Source organism: Protopterus annectens, chromosome 6.part0 (assembly GCF_019279795.1).
Source record: "Protopterus annectens isolate FY-2018-M chromosome 6.part0, PAN1.0, whole genome shotgun sequence".
In the NCBI taxonomy this organism is placed as follows: Eukaryota; Metazoa; Chordata; order Ceratodontiformes; family Protopteridae; genus Protopterus; species Protopterus annectens.
In genome coordinates, this window is record NC_056737.1 from 1,389,752,397 (window position 1) to 1,389,767,145 (window position 14,749).

The 14,749-nt window shown below is 39.3% G+C and overlaps 1 protein-coding gene across 1 annotated transcript in view; it reads left to right on the plus strand.

Annotated features, from left to right (window-relative positions):
* The window catches only part of MGAT5 (alpha-1,6-mannosylglycoprotein 6-beta-N-acetylglucosaminyltransferase), a gene marked incomplete in the record, with an annotated part of 1,206,452 nt that overhangs the window by 683,453 nt on the left and 508,250 nt on the right, over window positions 1-14,749 (plus strand).

A 14,749-nucleotide genomic window follows, 5' to 3' on the forward strand; every position in this document is an offset into this window, starting at 1 on the left:
TGTGCTTTGTTCAACACCCAAACTATTCGTTGGGCCCTTATTGTTGCTAAGTACTTTTGCTGTCTATCTGCATTTTCTAAAATGGCTTTGGTAATCCATCTGACTGCTGATCTTCCAAAAAAATGTAAGGATAAAGACCGAAACAGACTGCATAGGTCCAAAGCTGCCGACGACGTTTCCATTAAGCTAGTTGTCAGTTTGCTGGTACTCAGTGAGGCACTTTCGCAGCCCCTGATTCCCACTTCCATGGATTTGCAGGCCGCTACAGAGAGCCATTCAGAGTCCGGTATGCCTCCAGACTTTTCTTTGACTATGGAACCTGTGGATGTCTCTACCTTAGATGGGTCTGGAGCCGCTGTGCAGGCACCGGCTTCTGAGTAAATTCTTCGCACTACCGATATTCGAAATAAACAGACTACTTCTTTCACGTCTTCAGTTCTGACTAAAACTACCACCTTTCTAAGGCCCAAGAGTATGAGCTACGCCTAAAAAACAGACCCAGACTGAAGCATTTGCTTCCTTGCCACAACATCAAATGCTTAAAATGGCTAATTAGGGGAAGCCAGCCTTCCATTGCTAAGAGAGAGACCTGTCCCCAGCAGCTTTAACAGACCAAGAGTCCGACTCTTAGGTTTCTGATTATGAAGACATGCCTTTATCTGCTTATGAGGAGTCACATGCAGAGGAATCCATTCCCTCTGCTTCACCTTCAGAGGATTTTTCTTTTGGTGAAACCCTACATACTTTGAGAGCATTTCCACTGGGAATGCCAAGACTATCCTCAGTCAAAAAAGAGACTCAGAGAATTTTTAGAGTTGCCACAACATAGACCTTTACAATTCCTTCATTTCTGGATGTTGTGGATGATTTTATGAAAGCCAGTCCAACTCCGGATACTTTACCCCCTGCTCCTAGGAAACCAAACAGATAATACAGAGTTCCTAACTCTCACAAATTTCTTTTCAAAAATACTACTGCTGACCCAGAGATCATCTCCCAGGAGCCTAAAGGTATAAAAGCAACTACAGCTAAGAATCCCACCCCTTCGGACAGGGATTCCAGATCTTTAGACAGATTGGGTAAAAAAGTATACACCTCTGCAACTCTCGCCATTAGGGCATTGAATTGCCAGTTTCACATGCTGAAGTACCAGCAACATATTATGGAACTTATTAAGCAAAAATTAGCTACCTTTACAGACTGTGCATAAAATAAAGACTTACAAGAGCTTATACATTCTGCAAGCCAAGTCAGCAAGAATACCTTGCAATGTAGCCTTGACACCCGAGAAGCATCTTGCAGGGCAGCAGTCACTGGTTTTGTACTGAGAAGGGCATGCTTGGCTTAAGGAACAGACCTTGCCAGACCATGTCAAATCAAAATTACTAGATGCTCCTTTGAACAAGGACATTCTGTTTGGCACCAAAGCAGAAGAGGTTCTAAAGTAGATGGAAGAAAAAGCTAAATCTATGCAGATAGTCAAAGATTTCTTGCAAGTGCAGCCTCCTAGATTCAGTAGGCATTACCCCTCGAAGCATTGGTCCTTTCCAGCCCCCTCAAGGCCATCCCAAACTAGACCCAAGGGAAACAGACCCCCCCCCCAGACTACAGTCTCAGGGTATGCAGAGATCTAAGCAATGGAGTGCATCCACTTCAAAAACAGGGAGTGCTAAGCCACCCCCTTACGGAAAGAATTCACAATGATTTCTCAACTCTACTCCTCACTTCTGCCCAACTGCTCATGCCCCTAGGAGGGAAACTTGCCCATCATGCAAAAAACTGGCCCTCCATCACCAAAAACTAATGGGTCCTCAACATTGTATCCCAGGGTTACAAATTTTACTTCCACTCACTGCCATCCCCAAAAGGGTTCCCAGACCTTCCCCCAAACCAGTGGGCAGAGGCACAAAACCAAGTTCAATCCCTGCTCTCCATAATGGCAATTCAACCTGTTCCTCCATAACAGATAGGTCAAGGGTTCTATTCCAGACTTTTCCTACTACCCAGAAAAGAGGGCACTTGGCACCCAGTCGTAGATCTTTCCATTCTAAACACCTTCCTGGTGGTACCAAAATGCTCATCCTTCAGCAGTTTCTTCCTATGCTGTCCAAAGATGCCTGGTTAGCCACCTTAGACCTAAAAGAAGCCTGTCTGCACATCCCTATCAGGGACTCTAGCTATCTGACAGGCTACTTCACTCAAATAGCCACCAGAACCCAGCTATCTGCAAGGAAAATCCTGCAGGCCCTAGGGTTCATGGCCTCTTCCATCCTACTAATTCCACATACCAGACTGCATATGAGGAAACTTCAGTGGTACTTAAAAAGTCTTTGGTGCCAACATTCTCAGGACCTGGAAACAGTCATGCCCGTTGTACCTTATCTCAGGACAAAGTTTCTTTGGTGGGCAGCAGCATGCAACCACAACAAGGGACTTCCCTTTACTCAACCCCACGCCGCCAAGACACTAACCACAGACGCATCGGACTATGCCTGGAGGGCACACCTGGATGACGAGTGCATTCAGGGCCACTGGAGCCCAAGTCAAATTCATCTGCACATCAACCAAAAAGAGATGCTAGCTGTTCAGCATGTTCTAACAGCTTTCAGATCCCTACTCTCGCCAGGATCCCTGCTAATAAAAGCAGACAACACCACAGTTATGTGGTACATCAACAAGCAGGGTGGAACCCCACTCTGCAGGCTAGCTATGGCCCTGTGGAACACGTCCTTGAACATGCAGGTTCATCTGCAAGCTCAATTCCTGCCAGGCAAACAAAACTCCCTGGTAGATGACTTGAGCAGAAGTCTCCTAGACCCACACGGGTGGCAATTAGAACCTAGCACCTTCAGCCTTCTAATCCAGAAATGGGGGACCCAGAAGTGGACCTCTTTGCCTCCCCCTGCAATCACCAGCTCAGCAAATTCTGCACCAGGACACCTCACAGCAGGGCCAGGAAAGTAGATGCCCTATCCTTCCAGTGGGAAAACCTTTCAATCTATGCATTCCCTCCTCTGCCCCTTCTCTCAGAAATATTACTCAAGATAAGACAGGACAGACCAAGGACAATCCTGACTGCCCCAGACTGGCCACGCCAGCACTGGTACCCTCTACTACTCAGCCTGTCACCAGTGCCACCCTGGCACCTACCCCAGATCCCAACCCTCCTCACTCACAGAGCTTGCATCCGCAATGACAAACCCTGAATCAGACAGCTTGGCTTATTCCTTGAATTCTTCCCCAGTGACCAGCCTAAGCAAGCAAGTGCTGGACCTCATTCTTGAAGGCAGAAGACAATACAAGGAAATCCTATGCTGATAAGTGGAAAAGATATTGCTCCTGGATTCAGTCTAAAGGAGAGGACACAGCACTGCCCTCCTTACCTCTAATCCTGGATTACTTAGCAGATCTACTCCAGAGAGGCCTATCCTTCTCCTCTATTAAGATCCATGCCTCTGCCTTCTCGTCTCATTACAATGCTGAGCCACCTCTCTTCTCTCACCCACTCATCAAACAGTTCATGAGAGGGGCAGACAAAGGCCACCAAGGAGATCACCCACCCCTGCTTGGGACCTTAACATTTACTGGAAAAGCTCCCACTACCCCCCTTTGAGCCTGCAGCATCAGCAGAGTTAAAATTCCTCTCTTGGAAAACAGCCTTGTTTCTGGCCATCACTTCAGCTAGAAGAGTGCCTGAGCTACAAGCACTTATGGCTGTGGAACCCTTCATTATTTTCCATGCTGACAGGGTCTCCCTCAGGACTAATCCTTTCTTTATGCCCAAAGTTGTGTCCACTGTGGCTCTCAACCAATCTATCCATTTACCAACCTTCTTCTCTAACCCTCAAAATAAAGGGGAAAGGATCCTGCACTCCTTGGACGTGCACAGACAGCTCAGATTCTACCTGGATAGGACTAAGCCCTTCAGGAAGTCTGACCAGTTGCTACTCCGTTTTGCACCAGTGGCAGAGGGCAAGGCCATTTCAAAACAGACCATTTCTAAATGGATAGCACATTGTATCCATTTCTATTACAAACACCATGGGGAAACCAACCCCTTAGGGGGTCAGAACACATTCCACTAAGGCAACTTCTGCGCCTATAGCATTCCTCAGGAGAGCCCCTACCAGGGACATTCTGGAAGTTGCTACCTAGATTTCTGTACACACCTTCACCAAGCATTACCACCTGCCCATCTTTTCCAAATCCAGGGTGGTTTTGCAACAACAGTCCTGCAGGGCATACAAGCAGGCCCCACCTCTTCCTGACTGCCTTCACCCTTTCTTCAGCTTTGGGAATCAACCCAAGTGTGATGACTGCAACAGTGAAACATGAAGAACATAGTACAGTTGTGTACACTTACCATAAGTGTAGATGTTCTAGTGTATTCACTGTTGCAGTCCTGGTTTCCCTCCCTCCAGCCCCCTTCTCTCTCTCTCCTCTCTGTATATTACTCACCCTTTACAGGGGTATTGGTATTTACTTTTTACTGGTGGTGATTTTCCCACCATAGCTTAGCTCCCTACTGGGGGGCTCCTGACATTTTGGGCAAGAAAAACTGATGTAATGGCGTTGGATGCCTATTTTTATACCCCTGACGACCTGACATCAGTCCTGGAGTGACAGCAACCGACGTAGAAATACTGAGTCTCTGGTATTAGGACCGACTGAGGGCTAGCTGCAGGCAGATAACCCAAGTGTGATGACTGCAACAGTGAATACACTTGAACATCTACATTTATGGTACGTGTACTCAACTGTACTTTCTCCAGTCACTGTGCAATGTGCAGTTTAGCCATTCTTTAATTTAAACAGCTTGCATCACCATGTGTTTTTCGTGGGTAATATGTAATAATGTTATGTTGCAACTCCATTCACCAAGTCTCTGCCTTTTAAGACATCAGCGATATGCGTTTGGTGTGCTCTTTAGGTCACTTTCCATTTGATGGTTTCTTCTACATCGTGGGTGTATAGCAGCATAAAAGAAGTTAGTGTTTTTTATTTAACAGTCCTGTTTTCGAGTGTCATACATATACGAATGAACGTCTTCATGCAATAATTCTGAACAAAGCCAAAAAAGTGATGGGGGATAGAGGCCCAAAATCAGGGACAATGTTTTAAATTTTGCACTTATAAACTTGTAAAGTTGATCATATACCAGGTTTTGTATTGGTGTACATTTTCTGAAGGATATGAAGTCTGAAACTTGAATATCTGTCATTATTTAGTGACTTCATTCTTCATAGATTTTTCAGAAAACCATGAATTTTATGAGGAAAAGACCAAAAATATAAGTAAAAAATCTGGCATTCTGCAAAGTTCTGGATATTTAGAGATGTGATAACGTGGAAGTAGATTTTGTTTTCGGAGATTGTTGAGTTTGGTGTGGTTTGCAAACTTGCCATGCCCTTTGCAGTGGGGGAAGCCTGTTAATGTTTGAGGAATTGAGTCATCTGCGTGACTGTTCTAAGTATTTTATTCCTGCATAAACACACTTCTTCCTGTAAGACTGTTTGAAACAAGTTATTTAACTTTGTCATTGTATAATGTAGACTACAGTGTCAGACCTGTTTAAATTAGGATGTTACAGCACAGAAATATAGTCACTGTAATATGGATAATTTTGTAGCAAAACACTTTCTGTATTCACATAATTCTGAAGCATCATATTTAAGTATTACATTTTAATGCAACTCTACTACAGTGAAGTAAGCAACATTCAATTTATTTTAAGAAACATTTTTGTCTAATTGAATATCCGCCAGTTATGCTCCATACAGTGCTAAATCCAGAAATAATTTGAAGATTTTAATGCATTAATTGTCAGTTTATTTTCCTTGTCATATCAACTTGCCTTCCCATTGCAGCTGTGAAATGCATTTTGCGTATTTTGGTGAATGATTTCAATCATTTATCTGTGTGTTAATTATCATAATTTAGTAAACTGAATCTGTACCTTTTTGTCTCCCCTGCTTTTGAATCCTGAGGATCAGCACACACCTGGGCTTCATTATTCACTTGTTTACTTTCATTTGGATTTTTCTAATGTTAGGAATTTAGTTATTGCTACTTATTTGGAGGATCCACGAGACAGAAAACCTGCTGTAAATCTGGTAGAAAACTCGATAAAAAAAACACCAACGTCGAGAGAAGAAAAAACTTTATATAGATAGGTTCATAGGTTCATAGGTTCATACTAGGCTATCTGCCCGAGGGCATTTATAAGCCTAGCCCATCGTTTTGTGGCTTACGCCACCCCTTTAGTATGGGGAACTATACCCATTATTTTGCTGTGCCTCTGTCGAGCAGTGACACTGAGGTAATTCCTGGGGTATATCTGCGATCTCCCATCCATTGGTCAAGATTTCTCTTGAACAAGGCCAGCGAGGTGCTCTGCCTCACATGTACCGGGATTTTGTTCCACAGCATAGGGAGTCTTTGGGTGATGAATCTATCCCTCCAGCACGTCCTATTAATAGCCGTGTGGAGGTTTAAGTCTCCCGCCCTTGTGGCTCTGATGGATCTAGAGGTTTTGGGGTGAAGCAGATTCATCAAATCTGGGTTTGACATGGCCTTGTATGTTAGGCAAAGGTCACCTCTGAGCAAGCGGTGCGACTGAATAGAGCTGGAGTTCTTTCAGTCGGGCATAGGACAGATTTTTGAGACCCTTTATCCTTTTGGTGAGGAACTTTGTGGCCTCCAGCTGCTGCAAGTGTCGGGTCAGATACATTCGAATGGGGCATTGTACTCAATCATTGGTCTGATGAGTGATGAGTAAAGGGAGACTATGACCTCCCTTGATCTAGATGAGAATCCCTTCATGATAAGGTGGGCAATGTAGAAGGACTTCCTAACTACTTTAGCTACATGGGTGTCGAATGACAGACTACTATCAACCTGGGTCCCCAGGTCCCTGATAACTTCTTCTGTGCTCAGTGGATTGCCACCTATTTGGTAGCTAGTAACCTTGTTTTCCCGAAGGGTATGACTATGCACTTTTGGCATTTAACTTTAGGCGTGGCTCTGGCACCAGTTATCCGCTTCTGTGAGACCCTTCTGAAGGATATCTGTGTCAGATGTGTTTTCTACTATGGCCAGTTTGCAGTCATCTGCAAACTTTGTCAGCCATAACCCTCCTGTGTTTGCTTGTACTTGGAAAGTAGATGCCAAACAAGAGTGGGCCAGGACTGAGCCCGGTGGGACACCACTTGTGACAGGCTTTGAGTCTGACATGGCGACAGCAACTCTGACCCTGTGGGTTCTGTCACTCAGCCAGTTTGCAACCCATCTTGTGATGTATGGGTTAACATTTAAGCTGATGAGTTTTCAATGATACCAGTGGGGTATTGTATCGAAGGCCTTAGCCAGATCGAGGTAGGCTGTATGGACTGCCTTTCCTCATCAATGGCTTTGGTGACTGTTTCAAAAGTCAACCAAGTTTAAAAGGCATGATCTGCCTTTGACAAAGCCAAACTGGGTTGGATCCAAAGTCTGCAAATTCCCTATGTCTTTATTTATGAGGTCCATTATGATCCTCTCCATGGCTTTGCAGATAAGGCTTGTCAAGCTAATGGGCCGGTAATTTCCAGGGTCTGTGGAGGCACCGCCTTTGTGAAGTGGGACCACAGTTGCAGTGCGCCACTCCCTGGGTACGTATCCAGAGGTAAGACTTTGATTAAACAGCTGTCCTAGCTGTGGGTTTAATTCTTCATTGAGTTCGTGGAGCACACAGATGGCAAAGCTTTTGGGTTGATACCCTTCTTCAGTACTAATACAAAGCAAGCAAATTTAAATAGGAGTCAGACATATCACATGGTTGCAGCCAGTCGATCATGTGACAAACATATATAAAATTCTTAAAGAAATAATTGAGTATTGCACGCAACGTTTTTAAAGTGCATAACAAATAAAATGTAAAATATATACAACAGCAATTGTATATGTGTGTGTATATATATATATATATATATATGCTTAGCAATATAACCTAGTCTGATGCAGTTTGACTAAAACTGGTTTAAAAGTTACAGCAGTATTCATATATATATATATATATATATATATATATATATATATATATATATATATATATATATATATACTTAGCAATATAACCTAGTCTGTTGTAGTTTGACTAAAACTGGTTTCAAAGTTACAGCAGTATTCAAACCAGGGAATTGGTCAGCAGCCAATCTCAAAATCCATTCATACTCTTTAATCTTTAAAAAAATTATTAATGTCACCACCCCTCAGAGATGCATGTACCATATCTATCACCCTAAATCTAAACTTATGATTAGCAGCATTGGTATTGATATGTTTATATATCACATTCTTATCATTATTCCTTCTGGGCGGCCACGGTGGTGCAGTGGTTAGCATTGCCGCCTCACAGCAAGAGGTTCTCCGGTTTGATCCTCGGCTGGGGTGCCTTCTGTGCGGAGTCTGCATGTCCTCCCTGTGGTCGTGGGTTTCCTCCGGGTGCTCCGGTTTCCTCCCACATCCCAAAGACATGCTGCAGGTGGATTGGACACTCTAAATTGGCCCTAGGTGTGCGTGTGAGTGTGCCTTCTGTGGAAGGTTGGGCGCCGGGCTGGCAACTCGACACCGTAAAACTCCACTGCCATTCAATGTGCGGACAAGGCGATCCGCTGTGGCGACCCCTAACCGGGAAAAAGCCGAAAGAAGAAGAAGAAGAAGAAGAAGATCATTATTCCTTCTAATTTCGGATTTATGTTCAATAATGTGTTCTTTCAGTCTTCTCATGGTTTTCCCCACATAGAAAGAAGAACATAGGGTACATGTAGCTAAATAAAACCACAAGTAGCTGTTAAGTTAAATTTATAAACTCTTCCGGTAATAGGGTGAGTAAAAACATCACTACCATTGCCTAGAATGTCCACACAACATGTGCAATTCATAAAACCAAAAGTACCATGTTGAAGCATAATATGGGGATTACGACCACCCTTAAAATCCTTAGAACACAGTTTATTTTTCAAAGTTCTCATATTCTTGTAAGAGAAATAAGGTCTAGAATCCAAGACATTCCTTACCTCTGCTGATGCCATCAGAATAACCCAATTCTTTTCTATGATATGTTTAACTGACTGTGTTCTACTATTATATGTAGTAACATATCTAATCTTATTCCACTCTATCCTTACCTAATTCTAAAGCGAACTCATCCGGCAATGAAAAAGTAGGTTTAAGTGATGTCTCCCTATCCCTTATAGTATTAAACCTTAAATTCTAACAACAAGTTAGGGTCATAACCACTACTCAAAAAATCAGTCTTCATTTCATCAAGTTGTGTCAAAAAGAGGGAATCATCAGTATTGAGCCTACTTGGCCTAATTATAGTGTGCTGTTACTATTCCTTTGAAGACATGCACCTCTTATGTATACTAGTATGTAACAGGCCTTCTTTCAGTTCTACTTTCAAATCTAAGAATGTAATATAGCTATCTGAAAACTCCATGTTAAATTTTAAAAAAGTAGTTGTATTATTCAAATAGTACACATAATTAGATAATTCAGTGTGAGACCCCTTCCAAATTGAGAAACAAGCATCTGCAAAACGTTGGTAAAAGCAAACATTGCTATTCAAAGGGTTAAAATTACTATAAATATATGTTGTTTCCCATTGATGCAGTACCAAATTAGCATATGTGTTAGCTACTGATGTGCCCATCGCTACATCAGTTCACTGCAGGTAGAACTGGTTATTAAACTAAAATACATTATTAGTTAAAACTGCATCTAGCAAAGAACAAATATTCTCCACCTGTCTCGTAGGTAAAGAGGCCAGTAAAGTCAAAAACTCTCTGATAGATTCAATCCCATAGTCATTAGGTATGACTGTAAAAAGGGATGAGATATCGTCACAAAAAGAAAATCACCCTTGCACAACTCTGTGACATGCAGACTTTTAAACCAATCTCTTAACTTAATAACAAAATCCGTAGTGTCTTTTAGAACATTATTACAATGTAGTAAGAAGGGGTGCAGTTATTTTTGTAAATAGAGATAGGCTCAGTTATCTAGCCATTGCCGGATACTATCGGTCTCATGGTGGGGGGGGTTATATAAAGATTTTTGCATCTTAGGTAGCCCGTAAAGTTGTGGAATAACTGGGCAAGATGCAGTATAAAAAAGAAATTAATCTAAATCAATATCGACATTAATCTTTAGATCATAAATCATCATATAAACTACACTAATACATTTCTTGACGTCCATAGCTGTAATGCATTTAAACGTATTTCATTCCTCAAGTAAAGCAATCATGGATAATATATATTTTTCACGATCCATGATTACCACTGAACCTCCCTTGTCTGCCTGTTTGATAACAATTTTATCAGTTTCCAGAGCTTTCAATGCTAAAAATTCATCATAACTTAAATTATAACATTTTTTCTTTACATTATCAGAATATAATTTCCTTAATTCAACTTCACATAAGTCATGATATGCAGTAAGAACAGGTATACTGAGAGGTATAAATGTACTTCATCTTTTACATACATGACTGTTGTTCTAAGTATTTTATTCCTGCATAAACACACTTGTTTCAAACAGTCTTACAGGAAGAAGTTATTTGCGTTTGTCATTGTGTAATATAGACTACAGTGTCAAACCTGTTTAAATTAGGATATTACAGCACAGAATATATAGTCAATGTAATATGGATAATTTTGTAGCAAAATACTTTCTATATTCACAATTCTGATGCATCATATTTAAATATTACGTTTTAATGCAACTCTACTACAGTGAAGTAAGCAACATACAATTTATTTTAAGAAACATTTTTGTCTAATTGAATATCCACCAGTTATGCTCCATACAGTGCTAAATCCAGAAATAATTTGAAGATTTTAATGCATTAATTGTCTGTTTATTTTCCTTGTCATATCAACTTGCCTTCCCATTGCAGCTGTGAAATGCATTTTGCGTATTTTGGTGAATGATTTCAATCATTTATCTGTGTGTTAATTATCATAATTTAGTAAACTGAATCTGTACCTTTTTGTCTCCCCTACTTTTGAATCCTGAAGATCAGCAAACACACCTGGGCTTCATTATTCACTTGTTTACTTTCATTTGGATTTTTCTAATGTTAGGAATTTAGTTATTGCTTCTTATTTGGAGGATCCACGAGACAGAAAACCTGCTGTAAATTTGGTAGAAAACTCGATAAAAAAACACCAACGTCGAGAGAAAAAAAACTTTATATAGATAGCAAAGCTTTTGGGTTGATACCCTTCTTCAGTACTAATACAAAGCAAGCAAATTTAAATAGGAGTCAGACATATCACATGGTTGCAGCCAGTCGATCATGTGACAAACATATATAAAATTCTTAAAGAAATAATTAAAAACATTGAGTGCAATACTCAAAGTGCATAACAAATAAAATGTAAAATATATACAACAGCAAGTGTATACATATATATATATATATATATATATATATATATATATATATATATGCAAATATATGCTTAGCAATATAACCTAGTCTGTTGTAGTTTGACTAAAACTGGTTTCAAAGTTACAGCAGTATTCAAACCAGGGAATTGGTCAGCAGCCAATCTCAAAATCCATTCATACTCTTTAATCTTTAAAAAAATTATTAATGTCACCACCCCTCAGAGATGCATGTACCATATCTATCACCCTAAATCTAAAGTTATGATTAGCACCATTCGTATTGATATGTTTATATATCACATTATTATCATTATTCCTTCTAATTTCGGATTTATGTTCAATAATGTGTTCTTTCAGTCTTCTCGTGGTTTTCCCCACATAGAAAGAAGAACATAGGGTACATGTAGCTAAATAAAACCACAAGTAGCTGTTAAGTTAAATTTATAAACTCTTCCGGTAATTGGGTGAGTAAAAACATTACTACCATTGCCTAGAATGTCCACACATGTGCAATTCATACAACCAAAAGTACCATGTTGAAGCATAATATGGGGATTACGACCACCCTTATAATCCTTAGAACACAGTTTATTTTTCAAAGTTCTCATATTCTTGTAAGAGAAATAAGGTCTAGAATCCAAGACATTCCTTACCTCTGCTGATGCCATCAGAATAACCCAATTCTTTTCTATGATATGTTTAACTGACTGTGTTCTACTATTATATGTAGTAACATATCTAATCTTATTCCACTCTATCCTTACCGAATTCTCAAGCGAACTCATCCGGCAATGAAAAAGTAGGTTTAAGTGATGTCTCCCTATCCCTTATAGTATTAGCCTTTAATTCTAATAACAAGTTAGGGTCATAACCACTACTCAAAAAATCAAGTCTTCATTTCATCAAGTTGTGTCAAAAAGAGGGAATCCTCAGTATTGAGCCTACTTGGCCTAATTATAGTGTGCTGTTACTATTCCTTTGAAGACATGCACCTCTTATGTATACTAGTATGTAACAGGCCTTCTTTCAGTTCTACTTTCAAATCTAAGAATGTAATATAGCTATCTGAAAACTCCATGTTAAATTTTAAAAAAGTAGTTGTATTATTCAAAATTAGTTGTATTATTCAAATAGTACACATAATTAGATAATTCAGTGTGAGACCCCTTCCAAATTGAGAAACAAGCGTCTACAAAACGTTGGTAAAAGCAAACATTGCTATTCAAGGGGTTAAAATTACTATAAATATATGTTGTTTCCCATTGATGCAGTACCAAATTAGCATATGTGTTAGCTACTGATGTGCCCATCGCTACATCAGTTCGCTGCAGGTAGAACTGGTTATTAAACTAAAATACATTATTAGTTAAAACTGCATCTAGCAAAGAATAAATATTCTCCACCTGTCTCGTAGGTAAAGAGGCCAGTAAAGTCAAAAACTCTCTGATAGATTCAATCCCATAGTCATTAGGTATGACTGTAAAAAGGGATGAGATATCGTCACAAAAAGAAAATCACCCTTGCACAACTCTGACATGCAGACTTTTAAACCAATCTCTTAATAACAAAATCCGTAGTGTCTTTTAGAACATTATTACAATGTAGTAAGAAGGGGTGCAGTTATTTTTGTAATTAGAGATAGGCTCAGTTATCCAGCCATTTCTGGATACTATCTGTCTCATGGGGGGGGGGGGGTTATATAAAGATTTTTGCATCTTAGGTAGCCCGTAAAGTTGTGGAATAACTGGGCAAGATGCAGTAAAAAAAAGAAATGAATCTAAATCAATATCGACATTAATCTTTAGATCATAAATCATCATATAAACTACACTAATACATTTCTTGATGTCCATAGCTGTAATGCATTTAAACGTATTTCATTCCTCAAGTAAAGCAATCATGGATAATATATATTTTTCACGATCCATGATTACCACTGAACCTCCCTTATCTGCCTGTTTGATAACAATATTATCAGTTTCCAGAGCTTTCATTGCTAAAAATTCATCATAACTTAAATTATAACATTTTTTCTTTACATTATCAGAATATAATTTCCTTAATTCAACTTCACATAAGTCATGATATGCAGTAAGAACAGGTATACTGAGAGGTATAAATGTACTTCATCTTTTACATACATGACTGTTGTTCTAAGTATTTTATTCCTGCATAAACACACTTGTTTCAAACAGTCTTACAGGAAGAAGTTATTTGCGTTTGTCATTATGTAATATAGACTGCAGTGTCAAACCTGTTTAAATTAGGATATTACAGCACAGAATATATAGTCACTGTAATATGGATAATTTTGTAGCAAAACACTTTCTATATTCACAATTCTGATGCATCATATTTAAATATTACGTTTTAATGCAACTCTACTACAGTGAAGTAAGCAACATACAATTTATTTTAAGAAACATTTTTGTCTAATTGAATATCCACCAGTTATGCTCCATACAGTGCTAAATCCAGAAATAATTTGAAGATTTTAATACATTAATTGTCTGTTTATTTTCCTTGTCATATCAACTTGCCTTCCCATTGCAGCTGTGAAATGCATTTTGCATATTTTGGTGAATGATTTTAATAATTTATCTATGTATTAATTGTCATAATTTAGTAAACTGAACATGTACCTTTTTGTCTCCCCTGCTTTTGAATCCTGAGGATCAACAAACACACCTGGGCTTCATTATTCACTTGTCTACTTTAATTTGGATTTTTCTAATGTTAGGAATTTAGTTATTGCTGCTTATTTTGAGGACCCTTATTTTTTTCTTAACTCTGTTGAACAGTGGTTGTGCCAGGAGTTTGTTTCGTGCTCTGAATGTTGACTTTAGTAACTCTGGATTGCTAGTGAAACAGCATTTGGCTTGGACTACTACTCATTTGTAGGTGACCTCTTGAAACTCATTACTGTTCTATTAGGCGTTGTCAGATATTACTAAACCAATCGGTTCTAAATTTTTTGACAGAAGCAAGCAGTTTTAAAATGGTGTAACAAAATTAGCAAAAAATAAAATGTAGAAATGTCGAAAACATTTTCATTGCATTCTATTTAGATGACATCTGATTCTAACCACCCCCTCAAAAAAAAAGAAACACACTTGGTGCGTTGCTCAGGCAACAGCCATTGCAGTAGTTTCACATTCAGTAGCACCTAATTTGTAGAAGAGAGGAAGTCAGAGTTTTCATTTTTCGTCTGTTCACCAAAGATTATTAATTTCTACACTGTGTTTTACAGGACTGGAACTAATCCATGCTTCTCATTATTGCCAAAGACATGCTGATTAATAAGAGTTTT